Source organism: Danaus plexippus, chromosome 26 (assembly GCF_018135715.1).
Source record: "Danaus plexippus chromosome 26, MEX_DaPlex, whole genome shotgun sequence".
NCBI classification, from domain to species: domain Eukaryota; kingdom Metazoa; phylum Arthropoda; class Insecta; order Lepidoptera; family Nymphalidae; genus Danaus; species Danaus plexippus.
Genome location: NC_083554.1, coordinates 4,791,260 through 4,810,693, shown reverse-complemented (window position 1 = coordinate 4,810,693; position 19,434 = coordinate 4,791,260). Strand labels below are relative to the sequence as shown.

The following is a 19,434-nucleotide window of genomic DNA, read 5'->3' as shown; positions in this document are numbered from 1 at the left end:
CCCCATGTTCGCGAGCCGAATCCTAAAGGGTTCGTTACGAAGTTCAAGTAATTAATCTTATAACAAGAAGTTGCCTTTTATATTACGTTCTTTAATAAATAAGTTTGTTTGAATGCGTTAATTTTATCATGTATAATGAAAATATTTTATTAATATATATATATTTTATATATTAGTATAAATTTCATACAATTTCCTTATATTAAAAATGCATGTAATATCGTTAATGTCACTATTATTGGTATGTTTCGTTAGTACATTGTTCGTGTTCAGCGTAACGTGTTACAGATGAGATTATAATTCAGAGATCTCGAAATTCTGTTTTTCGGTTTACGGTATATAATTTCTTCGGTCAATTTATGTGTACTGTTAAAAATTCGGCAAACACCGTCACGGAGCGCGAGCGACAACAATGCTGTGAACAGAATAACGCGAACCTCCTAAAATTAGAGTAGACTAATATTGTGTGGTTCAGTACAATAAAAGTTTTTGGCAAATATTATGAATTAAAATTTGATTTAGAGGAAAATATCAAATTGTTATAATTTAAATACTATATAATTTTACAATCAGAACTTAGTTTTTTTATTCAACTATGCGGGTTCTGTTTAAATATGTACCTACTATTTATGCATTCGACATCCGTGGAACTTAATGAGCATTTACGCTGCCAAAACTTATCAGTGGTGAAATTTTGATTTCACCGGCCTCCTACATTTGGACTGTTTGAAGAAGAGCTTGCGAGGAGAAAAAAAATCCTTTTTTATGTTTAAAGGAATGGAATAGAATTTTAGCGGTAGTTATGAGTGAGAATGGAACGCTGTATAACATGGGTATAATATTACTATACTATACATATTTCTTAGTGACATATATATGTATGCTATTTAAAAAATATATATTTTTTCTCAGATTAACATTAACAAAAGGGAATAAGGAGATGTTTAAAGTCAAGCCTTCAGTCGCTTAAACTCATATACGTATCAAAGTTCAAGATATTTTGCGTCTGTATATTAAATAGTATTCATAGAGATAAAATTTTAAATATAAAAGTATCATTTGTTTAATATATTTAAAAATCATCATAAATAAACTACATGTCGAACAAAAATTAGGTACTACAGATTTACGATTCTGATGAAAACACTACGTGAATTATTCGAATTTGTGGTCTAAGATTATCTTTAAGTAATAAGTAATAATAATGTTATATCGGGAAGGCAATCAAAACACAATAGAAATGACAAAAGCTTTAATTGATGAGAATAAAAAAATGATTTTAATATTATTATGTAACTTATCTGTAAGTATAGTGATAAATTCATATTCAGTGGAGAGGTCAATGGCCCCCGTGTTATCAGTCACAGTGTGCTGTATATATTAATTATCTAACAGTCAATTTATTATAAGAATAAATTTATTATATTAACCTCAACATAATTACTGGATGCGACTCGAAATCAGTTTAGGAGTTACTGGTGTGTTCAGTAAGGATTTAGAGACCGCAGTTTAAAGCAAGTTATTGGGCCACAAGTCACACAAAATATTTCTGATAAAAAAAAATACATGTATATAATTATATACATTAATTGAAGCACAGATTATTCTGCACAAATCTACGTTGTAGTAACTTTAAATTACTTAAAAGTAATTAAACTAAAAATCCCTCGTACAACCAAACGCTTACATTCATTTAATAAGACTTCTGACTCATGAAAAGCGTTCCGTATACAAATTACAAACCCTTATCATACAAGACATTGACCGAATAAAAAATTTAAATATTTTAACATAAACATCGTAAACGTCTGATTATTTTTTGGTAGTTTGTTCACAGATTTATTGATAACAAACTAATGGGTTAGATCCCAGATAAAGTTTATGTAAAATTTTGGGTTTGAACAAAGAATTTTATGCACCCTACTTATCTTTTCAATGGACTGCACTTGACGGTGATTTTTATATGCTACCTGAAGATTTTAACCGTTTTATAAATGGGCGAACACTTCCGTATGAATAATAAAAATTGTATATGAAACAAAATGATTTTTTAAATTCAATCTTAGCTTGTGTGTATCGAGTTTAGTTGGCACATATATTATAGATCAAAAATAAGTCAAGTGCATAGGTCTTCGTTACAAGATTTACAAAACATAAGTTTATATTAATAATATTTAAAAAGTTTTTATTTAATTTAAAACTTCCTATAAGCACCTACTTTTAAAAACAAGTCTGTCGAAGTCAATTTACCTAAAGACAATTGAAAGCTCCTTGCTGTATTTTTTTTTTATTTTAATAATACCTTATATATACCTAATGGGATTGGCTGTAAATGGGAAACTGGAAACTTTCAGTATTACGTTTGTAGACGCAGACTAGTGGTAAAGACTAAGGATGCATACTACGGTGTGATCTGTGGCCCAATTCTGTTAATAAACTTGGCCCGTTACTTTAATTAAATAACTTCTGGTCACTTGGCCGGATGAAATTTAACTAGTCTATCATATATAAGTACACAACAGACAAGATTTACATACGAGTACATACAAACAACAATTTCATTATTTATTTATTTATTTATATATTTCTCATTATAATTGCAATGACGAATAACGAATGCGTTTTTCCTGAATTATTTCGAAACTATGATTCATTTTTATTTAACTCGCAATAATGTTAGATAATTTGTTTTTTGCTTCGTAAATAGTATTTCTGACGCGTAAACCGTTAACACTGAAAAAATGTCAATCAATCAATAAAGCAATATAAACACGTAACAGAGTGTAAATATAAGTGCGACACCTCAATACCTTTATAACAATATCCATCGCTTTATTACCACGGAATAAAGGCTAAAATTCCTTCTAATCTCATTACTAAGCAATATTTGACTCTATATCCTGTCATTAAAGTCGTTATTAGTAATTCATCCGACTAAATCAGCTGCTGTGTTCAGCGCGCATCCGTCAGTAGAGGCGCGAACTCTGAGCTCGCTTCATGGATAAGTGATAAATGAAATTGGTTTTAGTGTTGAATTTACGAGAATATTATAATAATGTGAGTATTCTTTTATATATAATCAATAGTATATGTTGTTGTATGTATTGATATTCGTAGTTCATCTATATATATTTATACTGTATCTCACTATCAATATAATCTGTGGCAATGTTATGCAAGTATTGACACAATTACATTCAGCCATAGTTTAAATAAATCATTTAATAATTAATAATAATTTATGTTAATCCCATATAATATTTAATTTGCCGATATTCAATTAGTTTTTTTCATGTTTATTAAAAAATATATACTAATGAATGCTATTAAAGAATAAAAATATTATAATTTTGTTTTCGTTTTGCCATAAATTTTCGTGTATTTTTTTTTCGTTCGTGATTTATTTATGCTTATTATAGTTTCCATTGTTATAAGTCGGCCGTCCTTGAAACTCCTGCCCATAGACAAACAACGGATGAACTACGAACCATCTTTCTATTAAGGGAGTAGGTCAAGGCAGCTACCTTATTAAAGGGATTGTCTGTGGCCTATTGACATTGATATTGTTTTCAAGTGCGCTTACATTCAGCTCTTATTAAGATATAATATAATACAAATGATATGCTTTGATAAAAAGCGATTATTATTCATAGTTAATAACTCTTGTTAATATAATAAATAAATACACTTAACCTTATAGCTTTATAGTATAACTAAACGGAAAATTTAACTTAATTCACTGACAACATCAGTTTTATCTAGCACTTATATTACTTAAGTTTAAAACAAATAACTAACTAATTAAATAACTAACTAGTTTAACTAACTGTTTGAAATAAAATTGTGATAATAACAAAATATTTTCTATATACAATATTTAAAACAGCGAGTTATTTGAATGTACTACTTAGAAATAACATCTATTGAAAAACTTCAATCTATCAACAGATGAAAATATTAGGATTTTTCATAAGTAGTTATCATGTCATACATAGTTTTTACTATTGAACAAATTCTAAGTAAAATTATCACAAATCGTCGGTGAGCTCAAAAATTTTTAATAGCTTTTTTATGCGTAATGCATAAATATAATAAGAGTAAAAACAACTCATTCCTTTAGGAATAAAGCAAAGGTTTTCGTCCATTTGTGGACAGCCTCAATCGTGAAAATTCTTTATAACGGTACAACCAGGTTGTGTTGTAATCCTTACCTCATAGATTTCCATATTATAAGAGTAACCGGAAACCCCATGACATCTGGTAATCTAAGTAGAGGTCAATGTCCTTGTTCGGCTCAGAGCTTTACTGTGATGCGCTTGCGCAACCAAATGAGTGCGTTTTCTTAGAACATTGTTTATACTGTAAGTGCCGTTTGAAGGTAATGGATTAGTGGGGATAAGAAAAATACTTCAACGTCAAGTTAACATTCGACAAAGAAAAATATTATGAAAACTTCCAAATATTTCTAAATTAGATGGATATTAAAGAAATAATTCAGTTTCTTATAAGAAAAAATCCTTATATATATATTACATAATCAGTTCGACGTGAATCCAAATAACTTATTGTGATTTAACTTCTATAAACACAAAACAGATTTGTTAGGATAATTTTAATGTATAAATTAAACAAGCCCGGCTTTGTTCTGACGGAACCCGTTGGTTCGTTTTATATAGCATCTATTCAATTCGCTCGGACAACTCTTTTGTTTCGCAATAATAACATTAACTTCCAAAACAATGTACGTGTTGCTATATATCCGGTTTACTTTTGTATGTGTAATTAATACATATTTTGTATATTATCAGATGATCGTAGAATTTGGCTGTTTATGATACAATTGTTTTCCGTACATGTGATAATACTCCTGTATTTTTTTAATTATTTGGCTGCTAACATTTAAAGGGGAACTCTATAATAATTAATTTTATTAATATATATTCATACAAATTTTATTTAGTTCCTTGATGTAGTTATTTTTTAATTAGTTACTAAATCAAAGGTTACAATTGAATTTTTAGTTTTATATCTATATATAATCTTATATATATATATATATATATATATATGTATATATATATATATATATAAGATTGAATTAATCATATTACAATTGTTATATTTTATTATAATTACAGTATAAATAATTAATAATAGATATTTTTTACATTACCCTTCTATGTAAAAAACGTACCTGTCCGTACGTGAACATAACCACTACTATAAAAATTATGTAACCTTTGTGTTATAATATTTTGTAATATTCTTATAATATGCCATTGTTACGACACACTGCTCGTGGATCGAACTGCATACTGTTCGTATCAATATGTCTGTGGATCCATTACGAAACAGTATCCGCTGGATAGTTAATAATGACGTATAAGATTTTCATTTCAGTGATAATAAATATTTGATACAATACATTTTTTTCTTAACATGTCTTTTAAGAGTTTTCTTTTTCATACTATTCAAAAATTAGGCATTTTTTTTTGTTAAGTTTTAAAAGAAATATAATGGATGCAAGACAAAAAACAAGATAGTTTAGTACACCGTAATGATAAACGATTTTTCTTATTATAATTTCGGTTGCGAAATTTATTCATATTGTAGTCTAAATTACAATAATTTTCAAATGTCTTATGGGAATTTAATTATTGCTTTTTATATACAACGTTCTCTACTGTTTTGTTATAAAACAATAAAAAGTAGGTACTCATTAAACATATTGTTGTTTCGTTTCTTCGAAACGGAAAGTTTTTGTGATAAATACAAACGAGGAATGCTTTAACGAGTCACGCGATTACGGGACCATTAACGAGTTTTATCAAAATGGGTACAGCCTTGGAAGATAGACTGGTAGTAGTACGTCTATTAAGTTAAGCCTGCGGGTGGGGCATTTATATATAATTTATTTAAAAGCATCAAATTATTTATGTCATTTTACACAAAAGAAAACATAACAGCTACCAGCGGCCGTAAGGAAATGTATTTTTTTTAAATTTGCTCTCTTATGCTGCTTTTGTAAAATTTTATTGCGATCTGTTATGTTGTGAATACCTACTTGAAAGTAATCCAAACAAACTCATATTGAAACATCGGCATTTGTGAAGATAATACAAAAAAATCTTAGGTTTAAATCCAGATATTAAATTACATTGATTGTAGCTTTTCATTTCCGATTGTTTTTTTCTCTAAGGTACTTCTAATCTTTATATGCATGAATTTTTAATCTCTTACTCATATTTCTGCTACTGAATCACAACGTAGAGATTTGCAACAAAATCTATGTTAAGCAACTAGTGAAAAATTCACTACATAATACATATCATAAGCATTTATAAACAACTCCTTTAAAATCACGAACATTGTCGATAGATAACAAGCAATTATCACATGGCAACACTTATTACTTTTAGATGTAACAAAAAATGGCGTCCAAAAATGGCGTCTAAAAAAATGGTGGCTAAAGATATTGTGTGTAAAAAAATGGCATAAAATACAGTGGAAATTATACAATCCATTGAAGGTTGCTGTTACAAAATAGCGTTACGAATTTGATCGGTTTCACTTTCACTGGCCGCTTTATAACTTCCTCGCATTACTTTACGTCATTTAAGTTTGATAAAAATACTATACAATCCACAAAACTACTTCTACTTATTTTTTCTTTATCTGTGCACATTGGTTTTATAAACTTAAATGCTTACTAGAATCTAGAGTGTTTGAAAACCTTTAAAACTGATATAGATTCAGATGTCGTGATCTTTAACATTATTAACATATAATGTAGTTCAATTTATTGACTCTATACATTGTCTTGCATTTGAAGATGCACACAAAATCTAATAATCTTATTAGTACGTGTGGTCGTTGTACCGTCACACAAAACTTCACAACATAATTATATAAACCTACAATACAGATTAAAAATAACGAAATTCGTTAACACTTTAAAATGGTGCAGGCTTAAGCAATTACTGTCACATTTAGTCAGATGCTGTCAAATGTCTAATGGAGACTTTGGATTCCGTAGAGACGCGATATCCAACCTAAAGGGCCTTGAACACAGGCTTAAAATGACCTGCTTGTAGGTCATTTATAAGATACAATTTCAGAGAATTTATACAAGAATTGCACTATTCATTCCTGCATATCATTTGTACCATCGAACAATCGCGAGCATAGAGTATCTACCCTTTCACTGTAGACCTTCTCCGCCTCTGAATAAAGCGATCATCAAATATCACAGCAAAACCTATATCAGAATCACCTACCAGATGGATTGGCAATCAAGCAGTAGTCAATCAAATTAAAAAAATAAAACTCGGACTATTTTAATTTGATTTTACTAATTACATTATGATATTACCACAGACAAACAAACCGCTTTTATCTGAGTCGTACCTTATGTGATAATGTTATAATAAACTATTTGTTGTCTGTATTTATTCTTGTCAAATCAAATAAATAAATCAATACGCATTAAACACAATGCATTTCTTATCTGACTTTATCGTGACTTACACAACATTCAGTGTACTTACATGTTATCTATAAACAGTTATATTGTTTCGGCTGTTTTATAAACGATCCTTGACATATCAGATGTAAATTTGAAATTTGAACGTTTGTTTATACAACACACGTTCGTGCTACGAACTTTGCTCCATAGACTCCCATTTTATTACGTTAAATTTATCAGCGTCAGCTTTTCGGACAAAAGTTCATATAAAAACACAATTTATTCGATGATAACTCTTTTCTTCTCTTGTATTACGGAACCTTTGAGTTTTTTTTTATCATTACATCAATATAAATAATAAATGTGTACAAAAGTAAGACGTTGCATTTTGTTGCATCACGTGAATAACGTCATAATGCATTTACTGCAATAAACTATATTATACCACGCCATTATTATTTTAGTGTTAAAGATAAAACGGTAAAAAAATAAATATTTGCTTTTTTATTAATATAATTTTTGAATAATTAATTATATAAATATTACAAAGGGCACAGATTATAAAAAAGGTAGATATAGATGAATTTAAATGCTCTTAAACCACGCATGTCTGTTAAAAGGCGATGCGCGCGCCATTTTGACATCTGAAAAAACTTACTGCACATAATTTGTATATAAAAAATCTAACGCTTTGACCATTCATATTATTGAATGTAAACATCAAAACCTATTCTATCACCTTTCCAAATCAGATTAAGATCTCCCCTCCCTTTCACACGTTTTCAAAATCAATATATTGATTATTTTTTGTCTCTCTCGCCCTCTGTCATTAGAATGGCAGTTGTTATTAAACTGTCAGAGTGAACATTTCATTTACACGGAAATTCGTTGTGTTTATTGGTTTTCATCATATTGCATCGTGATAAAAGTAAGTTTTAACATATTATTATCGTTTTTGGAATCAAAATGTATATTGTGAATAAATTTCGGCTATAAAATGTCATATTTATAATATGCGTGGTCATATCGATAGTTAAATATAACTGTTTGCCTTTAAAACTCTTTCTATTATAATTTCATACAGATTCTTTTCGTGTCGTATTCTGTAATATCTCTTCTCAAGCATAGAATTCAAGATGTACTAATCGTGTAGCAACTTTGTGACATTGTTTCGCAGATATACACTCAATAAATATTACGTATCCAAAATTATTTATTTTCACTTTCTATTTCGACAACGTTCCCTGATCATATTTGAATTTGAAGTTTTCAGTTTAACTACTTATTTACCAACCCTCAAATATTATATTATTTGAGTAGCAATAAAATGTCTTAATAATTTTTTTCCTTACGTTTTACAATAAAAAGAAATATTATACATGTGTGTATAGTTTATAGGATTATAATTATCCTTAGCTTTACTTTTTCTTCGACAAAAATACATTCATGGAGTCATAGCACATAAGACATAACTTCATTACATTAAACGGAAATCGATCGCGCTAACTCTACGGATGTGACGTCATTACAAATATAATTCTTACTTAAGATGTTAGCAAATCTCAATGCATCTCATACATTTGTTATCTCCCGCTTATCAAAGACGTGATATATTAATTATGTGTTACATAATAAACAAAAAGTATCTATATCTTTTATAATAAGACACGTTCGTTTATCATAATGTTCGTAACATATAAAAACTTAGTAGTAAATGAGTTTTTAAGTCGCAGTGTGTTAGTAAATAAGGAAGAATATAAACGTCCCGAGTGGAGCAGGTGGTGTTAGCTCGCGCTTTGTTTACAAAGTTTATTTATAGATCCTCAGAAACTGTAACATCCATAACTGTAGGTCGGTAGTGCAAGTACAACAATTAAAATAACTACAAACGCCCTTGATGTCACGCGTTATAAACAGATATTATCTACTTTTACTGGATTGCGATTTCTCACAGTAACACAACCTTGAGCTAAATATAATGTAAAAGTTTGACGAAAATTACGGTACCTAAAACACAGGTCAATGACCGATAATATCTCGGGAACTGATTACAGGATAAGACTTGTGTCTTAGAAGAGCAAACTCGAGGGCGTACTAACATCCTTAATAACAGCTTTTAGAGCGTGACATTTTAAGCTTAGGACTTTGTTCAAACAAATATTATCCTCTAGCTATACCATTAATACAATTTATTAATTTTTTTCTTATTTTCTTAGCGTCATTTTTATTTGATATTACATATGGTACGTTTCTGTTTTCTAAGAGTATCGATTTATTAATGGAAGCCGTACGTGTAAAACTTACATAAAATAATTAAATTTCCAAATACATCTGTTAATATTAATCTTTTTAAGAATAAAATTACTTTAGAAATAAACAAAAACTTCAAAATTTGTACCAATTTCTGCTTAGATGTTAAATAATCTGCAAGTAATAACTCAATCTATTCTAATTCTAACATAAAACTGTCTACAAAAGAAACTTATGATGTTGCATATAAGAAAAAGTCTATAACTAAAACATATTTGAAAACGGGAACAACGATTACTTAAACACAGAACATCTGCATTTCCTTTTAACGTAAAACGGGAAGTGACGTCACAAGCAACCCTCGTCTAGAAATAGAAGCGGACAGATTCCCATTTCAAACACCACACCATCCCCGTAAGATAATAACAAACATAACTTATGCAAAAACATCTAAAAGAAATGTCAAATTTCAATGACATTTATACTTTTTAAAACCATAGATAAAAAAAAATTTCAAGCAAGAATTGAAATCGCATATTAAATTTACGTCCTTATCAATGGAACAAAATATACAATGTTGCATCTGCTATATTTATAATAATCTCATTAGTTTCCTCACCACGATTCTTAGTCAGCCCCACCCTCAGAGGGTGATCCTGCAACAGATGTGAAATATTGATCTCGTATTGATTTAGCGCGTTCAATGGGGTTGCAATCAGAGGGTTGCTGGGCGAAAAGAATACAACATGTATAATCAGAACGGACCTTTGGAGTTATAATACATTAAACATGAGGAAATTTTTCATTATTATTACTTTAAATATACAGGGTGTGGTTAAAATAAATAAGCTGAATAATATATAGAAAAATATATGTTTCTTATATAAATTTATTTATTTCTAATATTGGACTTAAATTTTTTTTTTCGTTTCTCTCATTTGTTAATAATTCAATGTTTTTATCATGGAAATACGTTTATATCTATCATAATGTACGGCAGAAACGACAGGTAAAGCTTGTTTCGTTGCAGAAAAGTTGCATATATTAAAAGATTATTTAACATATTGTTAAAATAATCCAGGTTTATTTTTTTTTTCGAAACCTTTGCTGACTTCACTGAAAAAAAACCTAAATTACTACCTAGTTACCCGCTAATCATCAAATACATATATATTACTATATAAATAAATAAGTACATACATAAAATCTATTTTCCAAATGTACTTTGAATGTTTTTAACATAGTGCTTATCACGTGTTTGCGTTACATACGAAGGATTTCCCGTTTCACATCAATTATCTTTAATGCTATAATGATGTGTACAGTGTGGATGTCCATAACCACACAGCGAGAGCTTAAGACACAGTGAGCGTATTCTGCATTCATCCAGGGCGTTACGCCAGAAAGCTAAGAAAGTGTTGGCGGTAGATGATAAATAACAAGACCGACTGACAGACATCACATCTCGTCTGCCCGTGGTCACGGTTGATGCAAAGTAACCGGAACGTCGGGAGTGTGTAGATATAAAATAATAAAAACGCGTAGTACCTAATCCTAAAATATTAGTTTTATTTTTTATTTAAATGAATACTCGCGAAAGTCTTAGATCTCATTGTTGTATAGTGGTTGTATGACAGCGTACACTTAGAGCAAGATGCTCATATAAATCCTCGAGTATGCGTTTAATACGATGCACTATTCTCGTTATATATTAACTATTATCTATTCGCTTGAACCGGAAAGTCATCTAAATAATGTATGTATTCACCTTGAATGTCACTGACAACGTAATAACAACTGAATTATCGTTCTAAATAATTAAGTATATAATATATTTACAACTTGAAAAGAAATTTAATTCTATATAACATTGATAATATAAAAAAAAAGTCTGTTTGACTTTAGTATAAGTTAACTAAACTTACTTAAAATGAACGACCAAAACTGAGTTTCGATACTCGTCTTATGATTATTGCGAAATAAATATAACGTCACACGTAAAACTGATTGTTTAAAGATATTAAATAGATAGTCGAAAACATGTTCGTTAAAAATGTTGTTTGTCCTAAGATATACTTAATTAAGATTTTACTCATATATCCAGAATTATAAGTTACAATAACAATATTCTTTTTATATAAGAACATGTTTTCGTTCCTGTTATACATTTAACTGAGATTTAAACAGCCACTGAAGTTACGGTGTATTGTGTGTTATTCTAGTGTATATATCATTTCTAATATCTACATATAACAAGCGAGTTAACAAACGAAAATCTAAATATATTTATATATCTAAAGTATGAATTAAGTCATGTCTTCTATGCTACTGTTATGAATACAGATCGACTGCCGCTGGCGATGACCGCAGTTTATTGAACATTAGTTCATAATTTAAACGAACACAAAAATTATTATAAAACATTTCAATAATGACGTATTTGTGTTCATGTTTTATTGTATTGTTTTTAAATAGCATGTCATCAAGACCACAGTGAACCGTCACCCTGTGTGAGTAGCGTTCTACGGTGGAACGAGCGATATGGCTGGCAGAGTTTTAATTATTTCGCCATACGCAATGCCATTGACTCTACGGAATTTACGCTTCAGTTTTTTTTTTTTTTTGTTTTTTTTTTTTCAAGCATTGCGAACCTCCTTGGAGACATTTCGATTTGATTTCCGTTGAAATTTTTGCAAGAAATCTATCATTCGAGACGTTTCGATTTGATTTTCGTTTGTTACTCTTTCGAGTAACCTATTCCATTATTGTTGTTAATATTCGCTGCCTTAAACGTTTTTAAGCGCATATTTCTATGAGGAAGCGTACGATAATTATACCTACCATTACCAGGCAGGGACTGGATATTCATAACTAGTATTACGCAGTGTGTACAGTTGTAGTAAATTGACGCTGACGGTTGTCCGCGGACGCGAATAAGGCGTAATTTGCGTTTGCTATCGAGTTTTTTTTAAACGATGCATTAATTTCGTTTCTATTTGAAGTAACTACTATTATACATATATTCAGTTGAAAAGGTATTACGATCTTTTTGATTTATTAAAAAAAAAATGATAGTTTTCATAGATTAAAAAACTTCGTATAATTTTGACATACTTAAAACAATGAAGTTGTTTTGATTTGGTATTTCGTTCATTCAAATAAATTATTTTTTAGTTACAATTTTTTTATATTAATATAATATATATATGTATTAAGTTAAATAGCATTTATGTTTATTGCTCGAATAATAATCGGCGCGATTTCATTCACTATTGATATATATTTTTGGTTGGAGAATATCTTGTTGGTATAGGTTTGCCTGTAATTTAAAAGTAGTTTATTATAATATAAAAAAGTAGTAGTGGCCTAGAGGTTAAAGGCCCGCCTCTCATACGGGACGGCGCGGGTTCGAAACCTGGCAAGTACCAATGTGATCTTTTCCGAATCATATGTACTTTCTAAGAGTATTTAGACACCACTGACGGACGGTGAAGGAAAACATCGTGAGGAAACCTGGTCTTATAATTTCGAATTATAAGATTGAAATCGCCAACCCGTCTAGAGCAAGCGTGGTGATTAATGCTCAAACCTTCTCCATGTGAGAAGAGGCCTTTGCTCAGCAGTGAGCTCCTATAGACTGATAATGATATTATAATATAAATGTATTGATTGTATGTCTGTTGTGGTTATTATTATTGAATTCATTTTTCCTTGTCAAGTATCAGATGTTTACAAAATGATCTATGTAAACAATAAATAAAATACTCGTCTGAAAACTATAATTTATCACAAACAAAGTCACGTTTACAGCATAGTAAGAATTTTGTTATAATATACATATTATGACCTAATTATTAAAATATTAATAAACACCATATTGAATGATAAACTCACACGTGCCGTAAACATTGCTTAGTGAAAGTAACGCATAACATACTTCACTAATTCATTAATTGATAAAACCTCTATCAATGCAGTAATATGGTGTATACAAAAATAATCACCAACTTGTTGATATTTCCCTTTGAACGTAAATCTAACTGATTCTTCCGGTTTCGTCTATAATAGACGTAAACAGAACAATAAGCCTATGAAATTTTATATAATTCTGTTTGTGTGTCAAAGAGAAACAGACATTTATACTTAAGTCATTTTCAAATTCTTTCCCATTTACGTTTTACGTAACGTTTGACGTCTTTTATTTTGTTATATCTCACAGGATTGGTCTTGAATGTAATAAAAATGCTGTATTAGAGACAAATAGATCTAAAATCTCCATCTCAAGTAACGTTTCGTTTAATCACAGCACCGATACTAGTTTAGAATATAATTTAACAATATTTATTCGCTAGCATTAGGCACTCCCATAATATTCCTGAACGGACATAGTCGCAAATTATATAAAATCTTTAATAATTTGTAACACTAATTGGCCTACAAATTGTTGTTAATGGGGTTAGAATCTTATATATGTATTTAGATAATAATATGTTCATTAAATATTATTTACTTTAAATATAACTATATACAAAAATACTTATAAAATAACAATCTAAACAAACGAAGCCGTGGTTCAGAGCTAAGCTGATAGCACTATATTAAATTATAATACTCGTGCGAGTTATGTCCATACAATAATGTGTTGATGAAGCAATTTCCTTTCCATAGCACGCAGTTTGTCTGATCTAAGATCTAATGATAATATCTTAATTAAGATCTTTAAAACGCTCTTAATAAAAAAATAGACCAAGTAATAGATAAAAAAACTAATAAACTTTACATTTAACTCGTCTACACGAAATACATATGCAAGTGTTCGGACTAATGACTGCGAGACATTGGTCTAATAACACATTTGCTTAAACATGTTTTATAGTAATTCCATCACGTGAATCGATACATCCTGGGTTCGATTCCCGGTTCACGCTCCACCGATCATCCACAATCACAGGATATGCATCAGCTACATGAGACACAGACATCGGATTGATTTTTGACTCACACTCTTTTTTTTTTTGACATCCTGTATGCTTCGGATTTTAACCTTTTCGGTCCTTGACCTCATCGTCTTAGTAATATTTTATTAAGTATACGGTAAATTAATTATTACGGTAATCCTTTTATTCAGAACGAATAACGATAATAATTAATTTAATTCAAATATATTATTATATAAATTTACAGAATATTACCTAGTTACTACATAGTATAGGATAAAATACTTACGTCAATGTAAATATATACATATACATATATATGTGACAAACGAGATAAAAAATATTAATACATGTTAATAAATTAATAAAATTATTATTTTTTATATTTAAAAATACTAAAATTTATTCTCCTACATTTTAATTAGTCGACTATCGTACGAAGATAATTACTTGACATAACCATATGTAGCAAGTATGATAAATGTATTACTATATAGTAAATTTTTATATGAGTATAATGTGTATTTAAAAGCGTACGTTATGACATATAGCTCGGTCTTGCATGCATTAGTGTTCATGGTTGACGGGCGGTGAACAATGTCCCCACTGTATTGTCTACAGTAATGCACTGATTATGCATTTTGTTAATTAACGTCAACTAACTAAGACAGTTGAAATTTATTCACATTTATAAATCTATAAAAAAATATGTGTGCAAAGACGAAACCTCTCAGCATTCGATGGATTCTTGGGATGGATGGTTGCGGGGAAGGAGCTTCAACAATGCCTGGGACTTGCGACCCAGCTGTAGGTCAAAGCGCCCCTAACTAACGCGCGTTAAACGCTCACCTCCACCGTGCAAGCTCCTCTCTCCATCTAACCAAATTTGAAAAGAACCTACTAGGTCTGCTATCGACGCTGATATTTACTATATATAAATGTATTATAGGACTATTTATTTAAATTTACGATATAGTATCTACATATTATAAGTTAATACTTTACTGAGGATTCATGTTTTTTTATTTATATATTCGAAACGCCAAACGATATTTAAGTTAATCTATCGACCCACAAACCACTGGGTCAATGAAAAGTGAAAAGTTAGCTTTCGATGCGGTGTAGGCACGTATTTATCATACTTTCACAGCGGCTTAAGAATTGAACGGCTATTATGTTATTATTTGACTGTCTGTTTATTATTTTAAGGTAATATTCAAAATTTAAAGCAAACTTTTTGGTTAAGGCATAACGTTATAAAGAGAACAAAAAACGTTATTTTTGCAAATCGTACGAAGCCAGACTTAAAAGTTAGTATAAGTAAATAATCCTTAAATTTTTTAACTATAGGAATTCTTCTGAATGCTACGAAATAATCGAACGTATTTTTTTATATACAAACTCTTTTGTTTTCTTCGCTCTGTAACTTCTTTTGTCCGCATACTCCCCTATGCTATGAGCATGCGACAGCACGTTGGTTCGTCTGTCATTGTAACTTTTATATACAATATATACCGGATGGGTTCGTCTGTATTGTGTTACGCGGTCGGTGTCTATTCTCAAGTTTCAAGGCTGGACCTGTTTAAAGGATCTAATATAATATTAACTACGTTATATCAGACGATAATTTAAATCGTTTTTAAATTGTTCATTAGCGTTTGTTTTTGAGAATCGCTATATATTATAATAACTTTTAATTTTTCAAACGCTTATACGTTTTGAGTTTTGGAAATGTAAGTGTATGTACTGCTTACAAACTAAGAATCGTAGCAAATCTATTATCCCCGCTATATCTATATGACAACCTTACGAAATTTTTACCAGACGGTTATCGTAAGTACACCTTACATATATACTATTTATTTTTATATGTGGCAAAACTTTAAATATAATGTATGTGTAACATAATTTTTATGACCAAAAATATCACGTGATTTGTTTTGAGATCGTTAAATGTATTAGCGCTAGTTGCTACTACGCCGAAGGTAGCTAATGAATTAATGGCATGTGTTTCCTTTGAGCGATTTATTTCATCATTTACGATATATTATATGATAAAATAAAATTACACATGATTAAATTGATTTAATTTTATCAGCTATTTATAAAGATAATAAATTAAAATTACGTTTTTACTTAAAAAATATGCTACTTTGTAGTCCCAGGAGGTTTCTAAATGCTGAACACACTCTAAATAAATTACATATAATACACAAACATGTACAAATATATGTGTACATATATATTACGTCAATTGTTATTTGTTTAATTTATGAAAGCGATATTATACTAAAAATATAATTAATTTATTACAGACATTTTTATGCTATTTTAATGTTATTTATCATATGTCTTTCTGTATTTATATTTACCACTCCCGATCCTCAAGCGAACGGAATAAGTTGTTTTGAAATTTAGCGAAAACGCGAACTGAAATATAATATATAATATCTATACAAACTGAGTTAATAAGTGCGGATATTTTCCCAACAAGTCGTATGTATTTCAATCTATAGTGTCGTGTTCCGCGTTCACTGTTAAAGTTCCCACAAGGATCTAGCCACAGCTTCCTTCATCGAGATAAAGGTATTAGATTATATAAAGATGAAACTTTTATAAACCATACGTAAACTTTTATATAATTGTGATTCAAAACGTAAATATATAATATCTATATTAAAAAAAACGCTGTCACCTTAAATGATTATTTATTTTATAACGGTTAGGTGTTTGAATCAAGAGTAAGCTTGATTTATATATATATATATATATTTTATATATATATATAAATATATATAAGTCAAGCTGTAAGATTTAGAACAATGAAAAGTAATTGTTTATACATGAGACCGCTATAATAGTACTCTGTCCAAGACAAAACTCTTGAGGTAAGGATGTGGGCTCTGCTTCCGCCAGCGAAGAGATGTTTACGTTTGTTTACATTAACTGTAATAAAACTCTTTTTTAATGTGGCTCGTCCTATCACACTTAGATATAATAAATATTTATACAAAATATAAATTAAATTCAAATACGTTGAAAACGGAGACAATATTAATCAGTGGTTTAGATTTCAATGAATTTTGAAAGAAAAATTTGTCCAATGTCTGTTACAAAATTAAATTGCCCATAAAAAAAATAAAGAGTTCTTTGAAATGGTATTTAAAAATTAAATTAGTTAGTTATGCAGATTACTTTAGTTAATAAAAGTATTCCTTATTTCGTACTTATTTATTTATTTATCCATATATATATATAATTATATACTGAGCGTCAGTACTAGCTGTCCGCGACGCCATCGTCACGGTCAGATTCCTTCGACGCTACACGAACTCTGTATAACATTGAACAGTACTGAAATATTTATATTCCAGTACATATATATTATACAGGACATTCATATGTAAAATCCCCTATAATTATATATTCAAATGTAAATCTGTGTAAAGGAAGTTTATTTTAATAGTCAATTATTTTGATTGTCTCTAATTGTCCCTCGAATATAAATAGTGACTTGCTAAATCTTTCCCTATCTCAGGCTGTCATATGTAAATTGGTCCAGATAGGGATGCTGCTATGCGGGCGCCAATTTCGGTACAAACTAAGATCGGGTAATGCTCTCAAATTGAACACCAATTTATCTGTTAGCGGTTATTAGTACTTGTTGCGGTTTCGTAAATTATTCTTGGGTTGCTTTGGTTTCAGTAACGGGTTCCGTACCTGATATACGCATACAGACGAAACTAAATTTCATATTTAATTTTCTTAAGTTAATTTGCTGTTAGCTGTCTTATTGTTACAGGAAATACAGGAAAATCATTTTAAGGAAGAGGCAAAAATTGTTAGGAAAAATCTCTAGTATTTTTTTAATAGAGTTTTCCTGAAAAAAATATTCTTTTAAATCAAATTGGAAGGCAATCTAGCTTTGTTATAGATAGGTTAATGAAGAAATACAAGACACTTATCAAGGTCGATATCTTCATTCAATTTACTTGGGAATTTAAATGTTCATAAATTTATTATCCTCCGGTTTGAGTTTCGCTGGTAGTGTATAGTTTATTTTAGTTAAAATACTCCCTTGGACTTGACCCGTTTTTAAACTACGCGACTAAATCCGTCTTTACGATTCCACGCTGTGAAACACTACTATATCTAAACTCCCCCGCCGAGACGTACTTGTTTGTGTGATTATTCGCTTGAATATGATTTATTTTTAATTTTAATTACAAATAAATGTAGTAAAATAATAAAGAATGTCCTTAATTTTTTTTTAATTTAACACGTGGTTGTGTGTTAGCGTAGATAGCGGGACAAATGATATTCGGTCGTACTTAGTGAATTTAAATTATTTATTAGTAGGTTTATAAGTAGGTACAACATTAAAAAAATTGTTTTGGACAGGAGTAAAAGAAAATTGTACTTAGTGTCCAAAATTTTAACTAAGATACGAACTGTATTTAATTTATTATCTGCTTCGGTACGTCTTGAAAATTTTATAGTCCATTTGGTTCCAAGACGCTTGTAATTATTTTGAATTTTAAGTTTAAATCAATCAGTCCTCACCGAAGAATAGATCATTAACATTCGCCCATTAACTTTAAATATCTAAATATAAATATTTTAATACAATATTTTTTTAAAGAAAATCCTTGGGCTTTAACTGTCCAAGTTAACGTCGGGATGAAGATATCGAATTTCCGATATCCATATTTACAGGAAACAGCGGCAAGTACCCGAGCGTCCCATATCCTGGACAGTTGACGCTAGGAAGTCTGTTCCAAA

At 29.6% G+C, this 19,434-nt stretch overlaps 1 protein-coding gene and 1 long non-coding RNA gene across 5 annotated transcripts in view; one reads left to right on the top strand and one right to left on the bottom strand.

Annotated features, from left to right (window-relative positions):
• Positions 1–19,434, top strand: part of LOC116774426 (uncharacterized) — a 57,548-nt gene that overhangs the window by 33,546 nt on the left and 4,568 nt on the right. The window contains exon 1 of one of the 4 annotated variants that reach the window (XM_032667157.2): positions 2,947–3,057. The exons of 1 other annotated variant lie outside the window; for it this stretch is intronic. The gene's annotated coding sequence lies outside the window, so the exon portion shown is untranslated. Of the gene's footprint in view, positions 1–2,946; positions 3,058–8,283; positions 8,394–12,648; positions 12,751–19,434 lie in introns of those variants that run through there. 2 more of the 4 variants (XM_032667156.2, XM_061524814.1) reach the window with 2 other exon arrangements.
• On the bottom strand, positions 2,570–7,851 carry LOC133319657 (uncharacterized). The gene is made up of 3 exons (XR_009753205.1): positions 7,548–7,851; positions 4,212–4,359; positions 2,570–2,733 (listed from the first exon to the last, which is right to left on the bottom strand). It is a non-coding gene; the product is annotated as an uncharacterized LOC133319657 (long non-coding RNA).